Source organism: Molossus molossus, unplaced genomic scaffold (assembly GCF_014108415.1).
Source record: "Molossus molossus isolate mMolMol1 unplaced genomic scaffold, mMolMol1.p scaffold_m16_p_15, whole genome shotgun sequence".
In the NCBI taxonomy this organism is placed as follows: domain Eukaryota; kingdom Metazoa; phylum Chordata; class Mammalia; order Chiroptera; family Molossidae; genus Molossus; species Molossus molossus.
Genome location: NW_023425350.1, coordinates 49,353,207 through 49,374,011, shown reverse-complemented (window position 1 = coordinate 49,374,011; position 20,805 = coordinate 49,353,207). Strand labels below are relative to the sequence as shown.

The window sequence follows — 20,805 nt, the reverse complement described above, 5'->3', positions numbered from 1 at the left end:
GCTCTATAGAAATCCGCCATCTGGGTCAGTTAAATAAAAAATATTAGATTTCTGTTGTTTTTCTCTTCCAAACTATCTGTAAATATCTTTTCTTTCAGAGATCTGTTTATCTTATAAAACTAAGCCAGAAAGATATTATAATAATAAAGTGAGAAACTAATATCAAGGGCTAAACTCACTTTTATTAGAGTGACAGATTTAATAAACCAATTTCTCCTGAAGGCGTTTAATCAATCAGTAAATGAAGTATAGTGTTTCATAAGAAAAAACTTCTAGCATTCACTGTTATTCATAAATGAGGTGACCCATCTAGAAAAGAGAGGGTCCCCAGGCTCCAGAGCTAGTGAGACAGATTAGGTGGGCATTTTCTGGGATGATACACAGGACACTTCTGCTTTGGGGAAGGTTGGATGAGGTGAGCTTTGTGATTGCTTCCAACTTGAAGATTCTGAGGCTTTATTTATTGAAAGTCTATTAGTTAATGTATTTATTCCCACTGGTTCTCAATTTTGGCCGTGCAACAGAAAACTTTTCGGAGAAGATATGTTTAGCAAATGCTAATGAAGTGGAAGAGAAGAAAGAGGGAGTGGATGTGACCTGAACCCCCAAACTCGAGGCTGTGGCAGATCCTTATAGAAAAAAATTTATTTATTTATTTATTTTTTGTTACCTTGAGCCACAGTGAATTTATACTTTGGTCCTTTGCGAAATGCATCAAAGCTATCTTTTTTTTTTTTTTACTTATGGTAGTCCTTACATAGGATTCCTATTTCCATGGATATAGGAAGAAGACAATGGAAAAAAAAGTAGCATCTCAGTAGTTCAGACTTAGAACTTTTCTAGTATGGACTGATTTGTTTGGGTCTGGGATGGAAAGAATTTACCTTGGGTTTGATATTTCAACTCTTACTTCATAGGCTACTTCAAAAATTATAAGTAGAGTGCATCTGAACTGAAAAAAAAGATTTGAGTGAGGAGACAAGAAACTTGAGGTCTAGTTCTAGTCTATTATGAATCAGCTATGTCTCCCTTCAGTGACTCCCTTAATGACTCTTGGCCTTGCTGTCCTCATCCCACTAATGGGGTGGTAGACAAGACAACTGAGAGGTATCCTCATGTCCCTATTTTATAAGTTAAATATCAATTCTTTTGGGGAAAAAGTATTAACAAAGATGAAATGTCTTTCTCTGGGCTTACTCAGGAATGCTGGACCTCTAGGATGAGCACTCACAGTTTTGTACTAACTCTGCCAGACATTCAGAGCATCCTCTTTTGGGTTGCTTTTAGCATTTGTCCACGGAAAGACACATAAGACACATAGCTGTCCTGGAAATGCAATGGCTTGAAGTATGAGTATTATTTTTTATGTATTTATTTTTTTATCCTCACCTGAGGACATTTTTACATTTTTTGTTCAGATAGAGTAGGAGGGAGAGGGAGGAAGAGAGAGAGAGAGAGAAAGAAACATCGACATGAAAGGAACACATCGAGTGACCGCCACGCGCACAACCCAACCAGGGCCAGGGACAAACTGCAACCGAGGTACGTGCCCTTAGCGGGAACTGAACCAAGTCTCTCTGGACCACAGGCCAACGCTCTAACCACTGAGCCAAACTGGCCAGGGCATGAGTATTATTTTGATAGGATGGGGTGGGGAGACCAAAACACAAATTTTAAAGTCATGGAAATATTAGATTTCTGTTGAATTCCTGTGTAGGAGGATAAACGTTTCTTTCTCTTCAAGTGGTGTTTACGTTATTTACCAGAAACGTGATTGATAACACACAAGCGGGAGGTGCTGGTGTATTTATGTGAGATAGACACAGAGTAATCCCACGTGGAGAAATATCCTATCACACAACCATTAAGGATGACTTGACCCAAGTGTTCCTTTCCCTCCAAGGAAAAATATATCTTTTAATAACTGAATAATTCATCTATTTTGATTCTTTCGACTAGATTATGACCTGAAGTTACTGCAGTACTACAGGAAATCAAGTTTGATTTTGTAATATAGTCAGATGAGTACTTTAGAGTGCCATGTCTAAGATCAATAAGGAAGCAGTAACTACATTTCCTGTCATATGATGATATTGATGTAAAAACATAATGGTCAAAATTATAAAATCAATTTCATAATTTAATCAGAAATGTTTATTGATACTGTTAAAGTTGAATTCAATAGCTTCTGGTATGTACTTAATTTTCTACCTGTCAGAAAAATGTATTGAAATGTTCTTTCTTGAAAATGATTGTAGTTAATTCAGTGGAGAAAACAGCAAGGTTTCATGCTAATAGATAGAGATTTCTTCTCTCTCTAACCCTGGGTGGTGAATGCTGGAAGCTTTTGTTTGTTTTTTTTAACCATGTATATATAGAGGCAGTCACTCAAGTGACTGGGATGATCATTTTCTAAAATATAGTCAATTGCTTTTTGGGGATGAAGACAGAGTTTTAACTTGACAGCAAGACTGCAGAAATGAATAGGCAACCCATATGGCCGTGTGAGAGCTTTGTGAATATTCAGTAGCCCCTTATGAAATTGTATCTAGTTAAATAAATGAGAAGAAAGAGAAAGTTCTAGAGATTGGGATTCTTTGATGCTTGTACTTTGCCATTAGCTACGAGTTTTGATCTTTATTCGCATTAAATTGAAAGTATCTTAATTGAAGCAAAAGTCACTTAAAGGAATGTCTGTAAGTGTGACTTGTATGTTTAATATAAAGCTCTGTGGATTATGAGAACCTGTTCAACCCATTCAGTTTAAATGAGATGAAGACCAAATTCTGAATATTTAGCAGTTCATTCAGATGTGTGAAGTGTCGTATGTCATGGTAAATGACACAATTTTGAAATCCGGCATGACTCTAAGAAATTATCATTTTCTTGTCAAACCTAATAATGGTTTCCCATTGTGTGGTGAATAAAGTTAAGTTTCCTTATACTGGCATTCAACAGTTTTCACTCTCTGGCCAAACTATCTTCTGGCTCAACGTCTTGCTCTCTGTCATACTCTCCACTTCGGTCAAACTTGTCTTTGAACTCTCCCTCAAGTGGCCCATGGTTTTTTTTTTGTTTTGTTTTTTTTGGTCACTAATTCTCACTACCATATTGTCTGCTTAGCACTTTTGATATTGATGCATGTCCTATCCTGCCTTGTACTTGCATCTGCTATTTGGTTGGGTGTCTTGCCTCGCCAATTAGACTATAAGATCTCTAGGGGTTGGTACTGGGTTCTGTACCCTCCAGAACATTAAGCAATTGTACACATAGTAGTTGCTCAAGAGTGTTTGGTCAATGGAATATTCTGCAAAATTGTTAAGATTAGAATTCTCAGAGGCAGCATTTTGGAATGCAGCCAAATTCATTCTGTGGGCATGCGTTTAATTCATTGCGATGAATCAGAATGAAAACTCATTCTTAATTAGAATCATAAAATTTCTGCACAGGATGGAACTTTTGTTCTCATTGTACAAATGAGAGCATGAAAGCCCAGAAAGTTCAAAAAGGTATTTAGGATCAGAGTCACCATCAGACGTCAGGTCTCCTGACACCCATTCACTCCTCTGTACATCAGGATGACTCTTGAAGAAAGAATTCTCATTTTCCACTGATAGCAAAAAAGGGAGACAGGTTACTTTAAAAATGAACAAAATCCTCTGAGTATAAGGTGATGCTCCAGAAGTTTTAATAATGGATGACAGAAGATACCAAGAAATTTTATTTGGGTTTCTTTCTAGTTATTAATTTTTTAAATTTGGGTATAAAATATTCTTATTATAACAAGTGGAGCCAGCAGTTCAGCAAAGAACAAAGCCAAACTACCTGTAAAGATATCCTGACTGTATTTTGAAACAGAAGTCACTGGATATGTGTTCTAATGCTAGGCTTGTGTGGGATCAGTCTTTAGGATTTCCCCCCATTTCCTTCCAGTTGAGCTACTCCTAACATCGTAGGGCCATCTCCTCCTTCTTGGAAGTTGGCTTTTCCCCTTGTCTTCATTGTTTTTCTAATGTCAAATACTCACATTAAAGAATCTACCCCCCAAAATTGAAAACATTTATTCACAAAGGTATATGCATCCCTATGTTTATTGCAGCATTATTCATGGTGGCCAAGACATAGAAACAACCAGAGTGTCTTTTGATAGGTAATTGGATAAAGAAGATGTGGTACATATATATAATGGAATACTACTCAGCCATAAGAAAAGGTGAAATACTGCCTTTGCAACAACATGAATGGATCTTGAGAATATTGTGCTAAGTAAAATAAATCAGACAGGAAAAGTCAAGAACAATATGAGTTCACCCATATGTGGGATATAAAGCTGAAAGCAACAAATGAACAAACAAGACTAACACACCAACAAAAATTCATAGACAAGTATGATGGTCACCAAAGGGAAAGGTCAAATATATGGTGACAAAAGGAGATTTGACTTTGGGTGGTGAACACACAATGCAATATAGAGATGATATGTCATAAATTTGTACACTTGAAACATATAATTTTATTAACCAATGTCACCCCAATAATTTCATTAACCAATGTCACCCCAATAAATTTAATAATTAAAAAAAGAATCAAATTCAAGTTTTGTTAAGCATCAGTTAAGACTATGTCTACATAAAAGGAAAAGTATATATTTAGGTGTGAACAGATTACTACAGAAGGAAATATAAGGGTGTATTTAAAGCTAGTGTGAGTCTGTCTACTGAACTGATATGTTCCAGCAAAACTAAAGCAAATTCTGCTTTCCTATGAACTTCCATATATATTTCTATGGGGGATAAACATCAAATCATTTGGATTAAAATGCCCAAAGCAGGATATTTTGGGCCATTGATGCACACATGTAATGTTATAGAAGACATAAAGACTGTTATAGCACTTTTCTGATATAATATCTTACATTCATTGACTGGCAAGTTTGTTGGCCCTATAAGTGTTTTATATATCTCATTTAATCATCACAATAATCTTACAATATCTACATTATGATCTTCACTGAAATAAGCTTCAAAGCACGATCTTTGAAGTCAGAGATACTGGGCTTCAACTCCCACTTCCTTTCTTTACTAGCAGTGAGACCTCCAGCAAATTACTCAACTCTTCTAAACCTCTGCTTTCTCAGCTATAAAAATGAGAAGAGTAAGATGGACCTTATGGGATTAAAAGTATTAAAATAAAGAATGCATGCAGAGTGTTTAGCAAACCCCAAGTATGTTGTAGGTGCTCAGTAACTGTTAGCAATTTGTGTTTACAGATGCGAAAACTAAGTCTTAAAAGGTTAAATAACTTGTCTAAGGCCACACAGCAAGTAAGCAGGAGAACTGAAGTCTAAACTCCAATCCCTATGAGTTTCATTGTCGGGGAGAATATCGCAGGGGCTCATGAAATATGTGGAGAATGGACCAGGGCAGAGTAGATGAGCATGAAAAAGAATATATGCATTGATGTATTATGAAGAAAAAGATGACTGACAAACTGTAACAGAGAGGGAGACAGGTCACAAATGACTTCAAGGTTTTAAACCTGGACTAATAGAAAATAGAGGAAGCTGTTGGTCCTCTTGGACTGGAGCCCGGAAGCCTAGACCTGCTGCTGTTGCTGCTGCTGCAACTGCCAGTGAGGAGCTTCCTTGGCTGTAACAAGAACCAAGAATGAGGGGTGCCCATCCCGGGACTCTAAGGCTATAGTTCCTCTGCCACCATGCCGCCAGCAACCCTTAGCAACTGCTGTACTGTTGAAATCAGAAGCAGAATAAACACACACTGCTTCTGTCTTTTCTCCACCTTCTAATTTCTTACCGTTCCTTTACCTAGCAGAATGTTACAAGAAGCCAGATGGCAGGGATGTCTGGGAAATGTAGTTTGTAGGCTTCCAGTCTCAGCAATACAGAGCCGAAAATAAAAGGGCAGGCTGCGGGCTGAGAAACAAAAGATAAATCACCAGCACAGGAAGAAACATTACAAGAATTAGGAGCTTCAGGAGCAAGGAATGCTTTTAGAAAAATAGGTTGTTTTCATTACGAATAACTTATATCACCAGAGAAAGGCAAATGCTTCTGCTCTTAGAAATGCATTACAAATAGGATACATTATTTGTTGGGAAAAAACCTGTAAAAGTTAATTAAATTCCATTACCTATGATCATGTTTTAACATTAAGAGAAAAGCTAGTTGAAGTAAAATATAATAAATATAACAACTGGGTAATATATATATATCAGCCTCTCCATATGTCTCCTGTTATCTTGTGCTATATAACAGAATTACATTGTTATTCATCTATAGACCTGTAATAATTGAGAAGTCACTCGAATGAGGAAGATCTGTAGGTGCATGAACTGCAATTTTGTTCTGTTTCCTTTTTATAACACACATAGAGTATCCCTAGGGAATGGAACACTGATGCTTTGTCAAGCTACCAGACTTTATCAAAACATAGCGGTAAAGCCCTTGGCATGTTTCCTTGTACCATAGAAGAAAATATAGAAGAACTATTGATCACTCTCTGAGTATTTCTTTTCCTCTAGGTCCAGTCCTTCTCACACACTTTCTTTCCTCTTCTTTCTGTGTTCACTTAAAATAGAAAACACCTGTATCATGAAACTCTCAGACAGGTCTGTAAGCAGGCTAGGGGTGTTCTTTGGCAATATTTTACATCGGAACTCTCCCTTTATCTGCAAATGTGAAGCCTGTACAATCAAGTTCAAAACTTGTGGTTGAAGGGGCTAGCTTTTTAAAAAATAATTTGCCTAGCCCGGCCAGTGTGGCTCAGTGGTTGAGTGTCGACCCATGCATCAAGAGGTGGCTGGTTTGATTCCTGGTCAGGGCACATGCCCAGGTTGTGGGTCAAATCCCGTGGGGGGCATGCAGGAGGCAGCCAATCGATGTTCTCTCTTACTGATGTTTCTATCTCTGTCCCTCTCCCTTCCTCTTTCTCTAAAAATCAATAAAGAAAAAAAATTAAACTAATTTGCCTAGTACATTTTTAAATTGTTTTGAATAGAAGAAGATAGTCTTTTCTGTTTTTATTAATATGACCTTCACCCTATGACTGAAAATTTTAGTGACCCTCTCTTTAAGTTTCATTGTCTTTCTTGGTAAGTATGGGGCACATATAGCTAACAGCATATGGACTTTTTACCTTATATCAATTGTTTATTTCTTTGCCAATGTGAAAACATATATCAAATTCTTTACTTGCTTTGAAGACTTCCCTGACTAAACCAACTTATAGTGATCTCTGCAGCCTTTGAAAAAGTGACTTTAGAAAGATCCAGGCTTCATGTCTCAATTAATTAGGGTTGAACTAAGAAGGGGTTCCCACTCTTATTTATCTAAGGAAGCAGAGGGGCAATGATGAGCAGGCGGACTAAGGAGGCTTTATTCATCCCTTGTCAGCTCCGCATCTACAAAGACGTGTTCTCCTCAACTCTACTATAGACGTTGGCTCTTCAGTTTATATCTGGTTTCAACTGTTCAAGAACCTCCATGGCCAGCTTCTCAGATTTGCTGCCAATACCTAGATGAACAGCCTCCACCGTGCCTAGGGCAGGTCATAGCAGTGCTCACCAATGTCTGTGTTTCTCCTCCTCTTTCTGGGCATATTCTCCAGCTCCATTAAATCTAGATGGAGCTGTGGGATTGGTTCTGGTCAATGGGGTATAAATAGAATCCCAGTCTCTGAAATATTTGCTCTCTTGGTATCCTCTTTTCTTGGGTGGATGCAGAGAATTTAATGCGGCCCCAATCAGAACCGCTTAGTAGGTACAGCCTGAATCCTGGAGTCCTGCTTGGAGCAGAGCTGGCTGACTTATACCAAGAGGAAAGAAATCGACTGTTGTTGGGTAAGTAGCTCATATGTATCATCATCATCATCGTCATCATCATCATCACAGCCAGTCTTACATATCTGACTAATAAAAATACATATATCTTGAAGAATACTCATTTGATAATTAGGAAACATAGCTTTAACAAGATTACGTAGTTTGTTCAAAGCCCTATAGCTGGCAAGTGGCAAATTCAGGTCTGCAATATTAGACTTAGTTAATTTGCCCAGCGAGCTGATTGCCGCCATGGCTCTGGCAGCAGGATGCCTGGAGATGTTTTGGGTCCGTTAGGAAGACCTACTAAATAACTGCTTGATGGAAGACTGAGAAATAACATGAGATGAGATGCACCTGACAGGTATCAGGCAGAAGGGGAGGAAGCTGTTTTATCAGCCTCCATGCTCTAATAACCCCCATTGAAAGGCATCAACAACATCTTTATACACCAGCCAGATAAGAACAAGCCCTGACTCCTATGCAGCCACAAAACCCAACATGAAAATCCCAAGGACGTAGTCAAAGAAGGCCAGGGCCAGTTCTGAACTTGATGCACTGGATAGGGTCAGAAAGAAAGGTCAGGGGAGCCAGCCTCCTACTTCAAGAATACTCAAATTGAGTCTGGATTTTCCACTGGGCAAGTTTAGGAAGCCCTGCCATTTTTCTCCTACGAGATGAAAGAAACAAAAAGAAAAGGCAATGTACATTTTTTTCCTTTGTTCTTTAAGTTTTATGGCTTATCCAAGCATCTGGTTTAAAATGGTCTATGAGAGCAAGCAATCAAAAGTGGCAAATTTTTAAGATTTTGGCCCAATGGCATTAGATTGATCACTTTTGATCCAGTGGGGTTTCAGTTCCTAGATCCACATTTCTACTTTCCACTCCTCCTTCTGGGCCCTTGGTTTTGACCTCTGTTTCGAGGATTGCTTTGGGATCTTTATATTTCAGCTTTACACCCAACTCTCAACTCTGCTTAACTTCTGCTTTTTTGGAAGGAAATTTCTCCCTCCAGAATGGAACAATTATATTCCCCACCCTCCCCACTTCACCCCTTCCTCCCCAAATTACAATCTTTTTGTCAGGGAGTAAAGATTAAGACAGTAGAGCACTACTAAACACAAGACACAGTGGCTTTAAAACAGGTTCAGATTTAAGTTCTCCCTTATCTGCCAGACCTATACCATTTGTCACAGACTTAGTCAGGGCAAATGACTCTCTTCAGCCGCATGGAACCGGGCTCAGCCAGAGGCTAGTGCCTTTATCCTCACACTCCAAGGCGAGCACACTCTTTGCTGATGGTGATATTTGGAACTTGATGGGACACCAGATGTCCCAGCAGTCTTTCCTTAATGTGAAGCTTCTATGATCAGAAAGCTAAGTGGCTATATTTGCATATGAAACTGTTTTCTATGGCAGTGCTGGGAATATTAAGTGGTGATATTCCATGGAGCTCTGGAGGCTTGTGTCCTTAGCAATGATTTAGGAAGACCTGTTGCAAATGACTACAGTTAAATTGGCAAGCTGTGCAGCTGATGGCCTTGATGTGGTCCTTAGGAGTGTCTCTTAAGTCAGCTAGAACTAATGGTCCTGAATTATTCTCAGTGCCTCAGAAGGAATTGAAGAATATAAAAACCTTACCCGAAAGGAACTTCCAGTCTAGTTATGTAGGTAAGACATACACACAGGAACATTTCAAGGTGACATATACACAAGGTGAGAGTGTGGGACAGACTGTTTAAGCACTGAAGCCCTGATGGCGAAGCCAAAGGCATTTTGCTTGGGCTCTCTTCCACATTCTTAAAAAAGAGGCATCACTATTTGATAATTCTTTATTGTTTATTTCCAGTTTTCAGAGGAGTTAGTCATCATCTTCAAAGCTAACAATAAACCCAATGTGTTTGCTTTAAATATGCAATGATGAAAAATGAGCTTGCCTTCTTTATTAGGGAATTCGAGTAGTACTATAATATACACCCTTAGAATGTTCTATGTCTATTCTGCCTTAGAGTTTTGGACAGTCCCTAAATCTTTAGTGCTTGAAGGCATCAAATGTCACCATTTGTTTTATCTTCTTGCCTTTATTCACCTGCACATATGTTAGCATTTACACTCGCCTTAGAGGTCTTTGTTTTTGTGGAAGAATCCAGAGTGGTTAAAAGGTTTATTCAGAATACATTTTTATGATCAATTTGATTGGAGCAATAAGCATCAGGCAACCTGGAAATATTAGCTCTAATGAATCTTTTGGCTGTGTGTAATTCTGCTATCATCTTGGAATTTGTTTCTTTCAGACTCAAGACATGAATGCTATAGAAAAACAAGAGGAATGCATGGATCATAAGCCAGATACAGACACAGAAGTGAGGGACGGTGTAAAAGCACTGCTCAGGTTTTAAAACAATGAGGAATTCTCCTGAGGGGTTTCAGACAATGTGGAGAAACAGTTACCAAAGCCACAAGAACGCCAGGCTGAAAGCCCAGGCTACAGAATCTGAGTTTAAAAAGATGATGATGGATTACCCAATTCTTTCCTAAGACCCTTCGCAGAATCCCATGGTGAAAGAAGCCCAGGTCAACACGTTTCTGACGAGGTTGCAGGAGTAACTGAGAATGAGCAAAGAGAGGGAATGAAGCTGATACTACAAACAGAGAGAAGGAGCTATGAAGATGGGCTCAGTTCCTTAATCTTTTAAAGATATTTTCCAGGTGGATTGACTGAGCTGCGTAACATTTCCAAACGTGTAGATAAACCTCCTCATCTATCATGATGTCACCAATGACCCTAGAAATCTGTGGTTTGTGGTTCATCATGAAAACATTTCATGGATGCTTTATTATTTTTCTTGAAGGAGGGTAAACTCAGGTTTTTGGAATTTGGGGCTTGCTCATTATATAGGGCTCAGGCTAACATGCAAGTATGTTTGAATTCAACCTTCAGCATGCGGATACTTGAGTGTCAAACGACAAGGCCCTTGATTAAATTTGAAATCATGGGTTACGTGTTGAATGGCCTGCATGCCATCCTATTGTTTAAATTCATCAAATAGTCACTCTGGAATCATTTCTCACAATTGGGATGACTTCATTTGTGTTTGTTTTCTCTTTCTATTAATCCATGACAAACTGTGAAATTTGCCATTTTTACCATAACCAGGCCATGAAATTTGTCATCTCTCTCTGTAATTTACATGGAGCCTTAGCTATAGATACATTTCAGGCAGGATGATTGCTTTCCATCCGCTGCAGAGGACAGAACAAAGGAGGGATCCACACAGAATAGAACACAAACAAATTCGGAACAGGCGTGAGGAAGGACTTTTTTCTGTTTTTTTTTCCTCTAATGCTTTAATGTAGGCCAAAATGTGCCCCGACTGCCTCCTAGGGAAACAGGTTGATGGGACAAGCTAAGGCACTGTTGTCAAATTCAAGAAACAGTGAAATGACACTCCAGGCAGAAAGGAGAACCTAAAAGAGGGGATGTCTTGAAAAACTAGGATGAGCCAGAGAGATGTGACAGGAAATTGTAAGAGTAATGTGGTCAGAAGGCTGTGGAGATTTAGAGGCTACCATAACAGTACAAGAGTTTTGAAGCTTGTTCACAAGCTATTGTTCATGGGTTGGTGAATTTCCCCCTCTCTTTCCACCCCTCTTCCTCCAAATTGAACATAAATTAGTTTCTTCCATGTCAGTTGGATGAAAAGTCCCCTGAACAATTTGCATTGAAAATGACTGGACATTTTGCAATAAAGTTCTTGTATCTGTTTCTAATGATCCTCTTCTTGGTTGAGGAAAGGAAGAAATTAAAACAGCTTTTACCGTCCATTCATCTGATTGGCAAAATACAGCGTGTTCCTTGAACTGTTGACTCTGGCAAGCTAGGTTATTAAAACTGTGACAACAGTTAACTGACCACTGCAAAGGAAGTCACTAAGCCAAGTAGACATGCTATTTCTCCAAGATAGATATAACTTGGGTGTTGTGAACTTCTGAAGGAGGAGAAATGTGACTTTGTTTGAGGGTGGATATAAGGCTAGAAGTGGAGGGTTTGGGTTCCCCAGTGTTGAGTGGCCTGCATTCCACTCTCTGAGCAGAGGGAAAGTGGGAGATCAGATGGGCATCACATAATCGCATGGGTCCCAGGAGACTGAACGGAAATGATGCCTTGGGGTCTGTCAGAGTGCATTTAGGCATTTTTCTCTAGTGAGAGAACACTTGTTCTCTAGGATGCAGAATGATTTATTGAAAGTAGATTGTCACTTCCTCTTTGGTTCCGATGTCAAGTGAGAGGAGGTTATAGAGAATGGAATCCAACCAGTTGCTTTGCTCACTTGTAGTTCTCTTTGCTCATGGTGAATAAGGGTTGCATGGTCTAGGAAATCTCAAAGGCACATTTGATTATTTATTTTATTTCCTCTTTCAATGTTACTTCTACATCCCTGAGTAAATATGAGGCTTTAATGTCTTCCGTTCTGTCATTATCATACAAACCTCCCGCCATGGCTTATTCTTACCTCTTTCCCACCTGCGGAAGAGGTAAAAATGAACAAATACCCAATTTGAATGCTCATTTTGGAAAAGGTAGAGAAGAAAAAAGAAGAGTGTGAAGAAAGCTAACATGCAAAATCTTCCTATGCCCCAGGAGTACTCATTATTTCAATATTGACATGCTTCCTTCCAGTGATTTTTTGTGCCCATATTTTTTACATAGTTGAGTCCAAATTTCATGTAGAAATACGAATGATATTTATTAACTTAACATTTTATCATGTTCTTTTTCTGTAACATTGCAATTTCTTCAGAAGTGTAATTTTTTATAGCATTATCTTATCTCACTAAGTAAATGCATCAGCATTTTCTTTAGATTTCCTTGAGATTAAAACTTTCTTTTTGGTTGCATCTATTTTTTATGACATAAATACTGTAAAGATCATCTTTGTGCATACATGTTTGGATGCATTTATGACTCTTTCCTAGGATATATTTCTAAATAAGGAATAACTAGGTAAAGCACATGGTTATTTTAAGACACATTTTTGTCAAATTGCATTCCAGTATGGGTGTACAAATCTATATTTATAACAGCTTATTGGTAACATTAATAACAGCTCACCCTCACCAGCATTGAATATCCTCATTAAAAAACAAAACAGTAGTGGAGGGGTGGATGAGATGAACTAAAGAACTTATACACATGTATGCATAACCAATGGACATAGACAACAATGCTGGGGAGGGGGACAGGATGGGGAGAAGGGGTCTGGGAGGGAAAAAGGAGAAAAATCTGTAACAAAAATAAATAAATCTAAATTGGAAAAAAAAGAACACACACAAACAAAACAAAACAAAAAGAACATCTCTTTGATAATTTAGGGAAAGAAAGAGGTATGCGGTCTTGCATTGCACTTTTGTGACTGCCAGTGAAACCAAACTTTTTCTATTTCCTTTATTCACCTGTCTATGACTATATTATGGCAGCCAGGAGAGGGTGCTTTCCAGACCTTCCATCATTGCCTGAGGGCCCCAGCTACAGCACTTTGAAACGCATTGCTCTATTTATATGGAGGCCACACCATTTATCGGCTGCTTCTGCCAATGACTGCGGTGGGGATACTAAGGAAGAACCACTCTTGGGAGACACAGAATTCTTTGTCGACTGATTTTGTCTCAAGGACTTCCTTATGGACTTCTGACCCTTCCTTAGACTGCAAGGTGGTCTCCAACGTCTCTCCCACCCCTCCCAGCCTGCCCCGCTCCCTGACGGCCCTCCCAGCCTGCCCCGCTCCCTGACGGCCCTCCCAGCCTGCCCCGCTCCCTGACGGCCCTCCCAGCCTGCCCCGCTCTCTGGCGGCCCTCCCAGCCTGCCCCGCTCTCTGGCGGCCCTCCCAGCCTGCCCCGCTCTCTGGCGGCCCTCCCAGCCTGCCCCGCTCTCTGGCGGCCCTCCCAGCCTGCCCCGCTCTCTGGCGGCCCTCCCAGCCTGCCCCGCTCTCTGACGGCCCTCCCAGCCTGCCCCGCTCTCTGACGGCCCTCCCAGCCTGCCTCGCTCCCTGACGGCCTCCCAGCCTGCCTCGCTCTCCTTATTTTCTTTCACACCGGCAGTTTCCCTAATGTTATAAGTTGAATTATACCCCCCTGCCCAGTTCATAGGTTGAAGACTTGCTCCCCAGTACCTCAGAATATAATTTTATTCAGAAATAGGATTGTTGCAATGTAACTAAATAAGATGAGGTCATGCTGGAGTAGGATGGGCCTCTAATCCAAAATGACTGATACCCTTATATAAAGAACACCATGTGCAGAGACAGATGCTTCCAGAGGGAAGACAAGTGAAGACACAAGGAGAATGCCGTCTACAAGCCAAAGAACACTGGACACCACCAGAAGCTGGAAGAAAAGTGTGGAACAGATCTACCCTCAGAAAGACCAACCCAGCCTATACCTGGATTTCTGACTTCCAGCCTCCAGCTCTGTGAGACAGTACGTTCCTGTTAAGCCATCTAGGCTGTGGTATTTTATTATGGCCGTCCCAGGAAACTAATACAGCTCAGAAAATCCTCCAGTGTTTAATCCCGTCTCATTGTCTGCTTCGTGGATACCAGACTAAGAGAATCTTTATATAAGCTTTTGTATATCAAATACTAAATCTTTATCATAGTCTTGCAAATATTCTTCTAGTTTTGCATCTTGATTTAGTTTATATTATTTTAATTTATAAATAATGTAAACTTTTATATGTTTAGATGATCAATGCTCAGGTGGTTTCTCTCTCCCTCTGTCCTTCCCTCCTTCCCTTTTGCTCTCTTGCATTCAAGTCTTTTCCTATTAGACAGACCACAGTTATATGTCAGTTTGTTGTGGGATGTTTTCCCCCTTGCTTTTAAGGTTTGGTTTTTACATTTAGCTTTTTAATAATATTAAGAACATCGTTTGTACATGTAGTGAAATATAAATTCTATGATATTGCAGCCAGTTTTTATCATTTCTTTTCTCTTTCAAAATGCATTCTTTCATATGAACTTTTGAAACATTTTTTAAAGCATGCTAAAAGAAAGAAAAGAAAAATGCCAGTGGGGATTTTATAGGCTATGTTTTAAACAAACAACTCAATTTCTCAATAATAAGATTAAAACATTTAGTTTTGCCATCTGAGAATGTTATGTCTCCAATGACTCAATAATTAGTTTATATTTTTCAGGAACTATTTGATGTTTTCTTTACATAGGTCTTTTGCATGTCTTGCTAACATTATGCTTAAGTATTTTATGGATTTTTGCTTTTATAAATGTCATATTTTTCACGATATTTTCTAACTAGCATGAAGAAAATTATTTCCACATGGTCATATTAGATTCAACCACTTTCACAGAAATTCCTTATTAATTCCAATTTTGGAGACTTAGCACTTTTTTTTTTTTTGGAATATTCTTCATGGCAGTAAATCTTATAGAAACTTTGGCTGTGAGAGCTAGAAGTATCTAAAGGTCATCCTACCCTCTCATTTTATAGATGATCCATCAGGGAGCCTCAGCACCAGGCTCTACACATTATGAAGGGAAGGCCCTGGAAAGGCCCCACCCCACCTTCCTGGAGGTTCTGAACTCAAAGATCAGACAGCTCAACATTGGTGAATAATTATAGTAATAAAATAAGTCACCATTTATCCAGGTTCAGGTATTTGCTAGATGCTTTACATGGACTCTCTAATTGTATTCTTAGGATAGTCATTTGAAACACAATTGTTCAGACACACTGGCAGATGTGTCTAACTGGAATGTCTGTCCTCACTCCATCTGGCTGTCCCTTTGTGTAGTCTTTTTTGGGGGGCAGAAGGCTACTACCAAACGACTTCTTTGGGTTCTTGGTTACTATGAGTCTTAGTCTTTTATTAATCATTGAAAGAGTTGACCCAGGCTTCTTGTTGCAGAGAATAGACTTCTCATCAGTACCCCTACACACACAAAAAACCCAAAATAATAAAAAAAATGTAAAACTATCTAAAAGTTTTCATTGGCTAGCTCTCAATGCCAAGTCAAAATTGGTTTATTTTTCAAATACATTTTGAGCCTCTTCTATATACCCTATTGGAGACTTTTTAAAAATACCAGGATGGTTTCTAACCAAGAAGAGTTTACATCTAGAGTTACAGAAACAAAATAATGTAGATATTACCTGTTTTGAACTACTATTGATGCATGTTAGCCAGTCTCTTCTGGAACAGCTCCCTAACTGATAGAAAGCACCTCCTTTCTGAAGTCTGTCTCCTTGTGTCTTCCACCCACCTCTACTCAAGTGCCTTTTGTGTAACACAGGATATGTTAAATTTCCTGAAATATGTGAAGACCACCACTGTGTGCTGCATTCATCTCTCTCAGCAAAATCTCTTCTCTGGTCTCCACTTTCCTTAAGTATTTGTCATGTGAGCCCCTTCTCCTTCCTGGACTCTGTCCTCTGTATGTGGGTTTCTTTGTTAATATCCCTCTTAAAATGTAGGATCTAGTGCTGAACAGAGTAGTTATAATGTGTTCCAAACAGCAAACAATAGAGAGGGAATATTGTATCATTTGACCTGAATACTACACTTCTACTAATGTAGTCAAAGTTCCCATTAATTTTTTAGCAATTGCATTAACTAATTAATCATCTTACTTCTCATGTAACTTTTGATTCTCTACCCTGCTCCCAATTCTGCTCCTCCACCAATCTTTCTCATCTTAGTAAACAGCCCCATGATTCACTCAATTGCTCCAGCCAATACCTGGTTATCATCCCTGACTCCTTCCCCTCAAGCCACCCATTGGTATGTCCCATCTGAAATTCCTTTAGATCAGTGGTTCTCAACCTGTGGGTCGAACGACCTTTTCACAGAGGTCGCCTAAGACCATCGGAAAACACATATTTCCGATGGCGATTGATAACAGTAGCAAAATTACAGTTATGAAGAAGTAACAAAAATAATTTTATGGTTGGGGGTCACCACAACATGAGGAACTGTATTAAAGGGTCACAGCATTAGGAAGGTTGAGAACCACTGCTTTAGATGGTATCAACACCTCTACCACTACCACTCCAGTCACCTTTATCTCTGTTCTGGGCTACTGGGATAGGCTGTTAATTTGTCTTAGGGTTTCCTCTCTGGGATCCTATTTTATATATTCTCCACACGACAAACAGAGCAATCTTCTTAAATTATAAATCACATTATGGTACTTCCTACTCAAAACGCGTCAGGATCCTCTAATTCTCTCAGACAAAATCCAGTCTTCCTTACTGTGGCCTCCAAGACACTCCATGATCTTCCTACCTATCCCTCTTCACTCGCGTCCTGCTCCAGCCATCCGGGCCTTCTTTCTGCTTCTTGAACTCACCAAGCTTCTTCCTTCCTCAAGCCCTTGTACTTTCTCCAATGCCTGGAACGTTCTTCCTAGATCTTTTCTTGGCTCATTTTCTTAATTTACTTCTGCTCAAATGCCACCTACTCAGAAAATCCATACTTGACTACTCCATCTAAAATAGAACCCCGACATCACAGTTACATTCTATTCCCTACTCTGCTTTATTTTTCTTCCTGGCACTTATCACCACCTGCCATTATATGTTTATTTGCTCATTTGCCTAACTTCTGTCTATACAAGCACAGAGACTTTATCTGTCTCATTCTTTTGGTGTAAAGGTGCCTAGAATAATTCCAGACACATCCTTAAGACTAGTAGGTTCCTGACACAAATTGGTTAATGAATGGACTACTGAATAAATGGACTGTATTGGGTTTTTAGTCCGATAAATTCTGTAGTTCTCTTTTTTTCTAAGATCTCCTCTATGCATTATGGTTTTCCAAAGAGTTCATTAATTTTATCTTGCATGCATAATTTGTTCTGAGCTACATGATTTAAATTCATTCCCTTCAGCTTACTAGTCTATGTAGGCTCTGGATTTTGGCTCTACTTTCTCTCCCCTATTTTTTTCCATACTCTCCTTTCTAATCTGAACATCTTTCTGTTTGACAGATAAAATGAAGTTGGGACATCTACTTCATTCTGATATACGTTAATGTATTACCAGCTAATCAATTCAGCAGGCTCTGTCTTCCTTCCTAATCTTGTTTTAAAATAGCAAATAAAACAAAATTACTTTTCTCTTAAGCATTTTTTCCAAGTTTTGCCTTTTTCTGGGGTCACGTCATTTGGGAAAGCAGGCCCACTAAAAGTGAAACAACGAGAGAATTGTATACGATATTACATGATTAGGTGATGTGGCAAGTCGAGTCTCAGGTTTGCAGAAAATAGAATGATCACAGAGAGTTTGCGGTTAGAAAAGGTTTTGTGTAGGATGCTTCTCAAGTCTTGACCATGCTGACATATGTTAAAGAGTAAAATCATGGATTTTTAGAAACAGAGTCTTACAGTTTTTTAAAAAATTAGCAGGCCTTGGTGCTGGTAATTCTGTCAGACCGCAGGTCTTAACTGTGCGTGGCTTTTATCGTCAGCCAAAAAGACATCAAGGGCCAGGCGAAGTCAAGGGCAGAGTGGCAGAGTATTCAAACAGAGTGTTCAGGTTGGCAGACAGCCTTGGACGTACTCTTGGAGAGTGAGGTCACTAACATCACAGCAGCAAGCATAAGCTAACCATCTTGAGAGATTAATCATTCACGGCTCTCCTAGCCCAGAGACACAGCAACAATTTTCTCAAAATAGCTTTCCATACAAAGGACAGAAGTGCTAAGTGTGTATGTATATGTTAGCTTGAGAATGTGCGTGTACTATGAACATGCATGTCTGTGTGTACTATAAGGAAAGGGCTTACTCTTTAATTATCACTAAATCCGTATTTTGTTCTTTTTTGTTTTATATACCAGTGAGGCCCTCCAGAGTTCAAAGGCCTTGCCAAGTGCATTAATAGCCCAAAACAGTAGGGGAAAAATATGGTTCTGCCATCGAAGCATTTGAATGGGATGACCCTTTAGATCTAGTGTGCAGGAAGGAATTTAGGGAGACTGTGGTGGGAAAGGGGTCTGATGGACACCCTTGAGGGTATTTTTTTCCCCATAGTGACAACCTAACCTATTGGTAAAGTTGGCTGATAGGTGGTAAACATTATGGAGCATGAAAATTATACCACATGGCTAAGTATTGCTTTTTCAGCAACTGTACAGTTGGGCTGACCTAACTCTCATTTCCTGTTTCCATTATGGTTGTTAGTCTCAATTCCTCCCACATCTGCACCCAGACATATCTTATTCTGCAGCCTGTCTGCCCATCTGGGCTCTGGGGTGACCTCATTCTTGGGAAGAGGCCTGCAAGCTGTGTGCAAGATGGACGGCCCCTGATAAATGGGTGCGTGTGCCCTGAGCACGCAGCTGCAGGGATGGTCTGGCCACCTTGGCTTATTGTGCTGTGGGGGGCTTTGCAAAAAGGTTTTCAACATATGTTTGTCTGGATATTTTCAAGGCTCTTGCACAGCCCCGTTAGAAATATTTAACCTTCTATGAGATGTCTGAGGCTTCCTGAAGTTATTACTGTGATTTATAAAAGAGAAGAAATCTGATCACACAAATCTGAATAGAATGATCAAAAGACCAAATGACAACGCATGCATTTGCTGTCTTTTTTGTTCTGGGACTTTATATGTAGAGAACTTAGTTCTCAGCGTTTGTCTTCCTTGCCAATAGATCTGTCAATATGTATTACTGAACATTGTAAGTACTAAGCACAAAGATAGAGACAGAAACGCAAAAGTCTCAGAAACCTACCCTTCAGGTGTATGGTCTAGTTGAGAGACTATGAAGTGGCGTTATAGAACATTAACAGCAAATGGTTTTGTGAGTGCTTACAATGTGCCAGAACTTAGTGCTATCTTTAAATGTATCGTCTCATTTAAACTTCATAACAGTCTGGCCGGTGTGGCTCAGTGCTTGAGCATTGACCCATGCACCAAGAGGTCACCAGTTCAATTCCCAGTCAGGACACATGCCCAGGTTGCGGGCCAAATCCTCAATGGGGGGCATGCAAGAGGCAGCCAATCAATGTTCTCTCTTATCAATGTTTTTATCTCTCTCCCTTTCACTTCCTCTCTCTCTAAAATCAAAAAAGAAAAAAAAATGTTTAAAATAAATAAACTTCATAACAATCCTAGTGGGTAGGTGCTATTTATCTCCCCATTATTCAGATGAGGGGTCTGAAGTTGGTATGACTGAGGAACTTGCCAAGACCCCTCTTTCAGGAGAGCCAGGATTCACACTAAATTCGTGCTGAGTCCGCAGCTAGGTGGGGCTCCAGAGCTCAACACCTGCACCTCCTGGCCACAATGAGGTGGTGTCTCTCTGGTGCCAAATTCCATTGCGTGTACAGCCAGCACTATTTGAGTGACGAGGACAAGAGCTATAAGGCCAGTGGACTTTCCCATTTTCACGTGGAGTACAACGTGGGCTTTCCTTTAGAACACGTGGATGACCCCACACCAGGCGTGCCCCACCCTTGCCCAAGGCTAAATTCCTCAATCTGTTCCCAGTGTGTTCTTTCTAAACCAACATAATCCTGTTAGTACAAATAAACATGTAAAGAGATGGAGAATGGTTTTTGTCCTTGTTGTTTTTAATCCTGAATCCTGCCACCAAATCTACTTTAGGTTATGTGGAATATTTTTCTTCAGATTACAAATGAAGACCATGTAAGAAATGCAGATTCTCTAAGTAACTCTTCACATTCTTTGTTTCCTTTTATGATTTCTTTTTTTCGGTAATTCTTTTATTATGTAGCACAGTGATTAAGAGCATGGACTTTGGAGTCATGCTGCCTGTATTGAAATCCTAGCTTTTTCACTTACTGGCAATAGGCAGACCCTCTCTATTTCCTTACCTGTACCTACCATATAAAATTATTGCAAGGATTAATAAACTATATAAAATCTAAGACGAGTGGCTGGTACATAGAAAATGCTTAGTGCACATTGACGTTATCGTTAAATAATAATTGT

At 39.5% G+C, this 20,805-nt stretch overlaps 1 pseudogene; it reads right to left on the bottom strand.

Moving 5' to 3' along the window:
• The window catches only part of LOC118630537, a 59,301-nt pseudogene that overhangs the window by 11,044 nt on the left and 27,452 nt on the right, over nucleotides 1-20,805 (bottom strand).